Source organism: Pteropus vampyrus, unplaced genomic scaffold (genome assembly GCF_000151845.1).
Source record: "Pteropus vampyrus isolate Shadow unplaced genomic scaffold, Pvam_2.0 Scaffold367, whole genome shotgun sequence".
Lineage (NCBI taxonomy): Eukaryota > Metazoa > Chordata > Mammalia > Chiroptera > Pteropodidae > Pteropus > Pteropus vampyrus.
Genome location: NW_011889148.1, coordinates 716,166 through 718,582, shown reverse-complemented (window position 1 = coordinate 718,582; position 2,417 = coordinate 716,166). Strand labels below are relative to the sequence as shown.

At 59.7% G+C, this 2,417-nt stretch overlaps 1 protein-coding gene across 1 annotated transcript in view; it reads right to left on the bottom strand.

Moving 5' to 3' along the window:
- The window catches only part of SERPINA1 (serpin family A member 1), an 11,791-nt gene extending 9,950 nt beyond the window's left edge, over nucleotides 1-1,841 (bottom strand). The window contains exon 1 of the mRNA XM_011379602.2: nucleotides 1,721-1,841. The gene's annotated coding sequence lies outside the window, so the exon portion shown is untranslated. The remainder of the gene's footprint in view (nucleotides 1-1,720) is intronic.
- Between the last annotated feature and the right edge of the window lie 576 nt (nucleotides 1,842-2,417).

The following is a 2,417-nucleotide window of genomic DNA, read 5'->3' as shown; positions in this document are numbered from 1 at the left end:
GACCCAGGGGAGTGACGGGGGAGGCTGCCGGTGAATATTAACCAAGGTCAACCCAGTTATCAGAGGAGCAAACAGAGACCAGGTCCTTCCACCAACACCGAGCCGCCCGCCCACGCTGCCTGTCTGTGCTCTTCCCGGACAGTGGGGCCCTCTGCTCTGTACACCAAAGGGAGTCATTGTACCCAGCTCGTAAACCACAGCATCCAAAGTGGGGGTGGCATGACTCAGGCGCTGCGGGACAACATTACTGGCTGGGCCCTGCACGCCCTCTGGAGAGTTCTCAGTGGCCGCCTTGTTGGTAGTGAGAGCTCCCATTTACTGAGCCACCTCGAAATGCCTGCCGCTGCTGAAGATGCACCGCGGAACTGGGGGGTGGGGAGGGGCTGCAGTAGGTTACGTGCCCACTTGGCAGACAGGGAAACTGAGGCCTATAGCAGAGAGGCTGCTCATTCAAAGTCACCAAGCCAGCCTCATACAAAAGCTCTCTCAGCTTCCCCGAGGAGGAGGTAGAGCATGACCGATGGGGACAGACGCTTTAGCTGACATAGGTGGCCACGGGCGCAGATCAGAGGGTAGAGCTGGAGAGAAGAGTTGTGCACGCAGCTTCTTCACCTGTCTAACCCGGGGGGTGTTTTCACCTGTGCCACTGGGGTTTGGATGTCCCGCCCCCTAGCGTAGTTGTCGGGGACACACGAAATGACTTCTGTAGAATGCCTACACACAGTAGGTTCTTTACTGTGGCCTGCATAGCCCTCCGGAAGCCCTGATCTTCAGGCTTCTCTGGGCAAGAGGAGGCCCAGTTCCCAGCCAGCCTCAGACCTGTTTCTGTTTCCACCGCATGTGCTCCTGGCAGATGGCTTTGATCCACGCACTGCTGGAATTTCCCTCGGGAATGTGGCCCCGTTCTGGGGCTATTGCAGGCCCTTCGGGGCACAGGTGGAGGCTGAGGGTGGCAGTGCAGGGTGAGGCCTGTAGGCCCCCATTTGGCAGACCACGGCACACTCTAAAAACGCCCTCACCCCCAGCCCCGTGCCCGCTTAGAACGCAGTATGCTCCATGGCGATTTGCTGAATGAGTGGATGGACGAATCCATTTTTGTCCCTGCTCTCGTGCCCCAGTCCTAGTTGTGGGACTCTGCCTGGTGAGTGACCGACAGGTTCCTCTAGCACACGGGCTCAGGCCAGGGAAGCGGTGTCCCAGGCAAGCTGTTTAACCCCCATGTCACCGAGAGGTGACAGAGCCCACCTCTCGGGCAGCAGTGAGGATTAAGCTCAGCAGTTCAGGGTGCATGCAGAGCACACTGTGAGCCCTTTATGATGTTCTCCGCCCCACCCCACAGGGCGGGGAGGGGGGAGGTCCCCCAGGTGGGAGTGGGGAGAGGGGAGCCCTCCTTCCTGACTCCCCACCTCCACAGTCTGGCTTCAGGGCCCCGACTCTTCCCCTGGAGCTGGCTGAACATGCATCTCCCCTGGGCCTCACAGCTTGGAGAGCTAGGCCGTGACTGAGGTGAGGCTGCCTTCCACACTTCCTGGGCATTTCTTCCTCTCTTCGTGCCTCAGTTTCCCCATCTTTATAATGGCCTTTCTCCAAGCTCCGCTGCCCCTCCCACCTCTCGCGCTGGATGGACAGTGGCAAGGGCCCCACCTTCCCAGCTTTGGCCAAGGTCAGCTCCCGAAGCCCGGTGGCCTGGGGACTAGTACAAGGGCATTGCCCCCTCTACCTCCAGTTCCTGGTGCTGTGGTGGTGGCCGCGCCTCCCGTGGTGATGGGCCCTCCTCTTCCTCTTCCTCTTCCTCTGGGTTCTGAGTTGCTGAGCACTACAGCACGCAGGCCATATGTGCCCTGAGCACAGTGCCCAGGCTCTGCCCGCCCGGGAGGAGGAAGGCTCTAGGTGGCTGGTGGAGGAAGCTGGTCTGGGTGGGGCAGGGAGCTGGGGCAGGAAGCCACATTGCACAAAGCTGCCAATAGCTAGGAGGACGTCAAGTAGCCTTTTCTGGCCCAGGCAGTCCTACGTGTCACCTGCTATTCCTGCCATATCCGGCCTGTGTGACCCAGGATGAGTCGCCCAATTTCTCTGAAAGAGAGACAGTGGCAATAGCTCAAAAGATTCCTGGAAATGACAAACATCACTCTTCTGGCCTGGCACTAGCATCTTGGCAGGTTTCCAGGCCCAGTTATAGAAGGAAGAGGACTGAGCCACCTCTGAAGCACCCAGAGGGAACCTCTTGGAGGCTGAGAAGGGTCTATGCATGTCCCAGACCCTGGCTGGGTGCAGAAGGGATGCGAGCCATCACGCGGGGTCTGGGACATTGGAGGAGGCATGGAGTCGGAGACCGTGAGAGGCTCGGGGTTGAGGCCCGTCCCTTCTGAGTCAAGGGCTCCATGCTCTGCGCTTTCTCACCCCATCCTCACACTCCC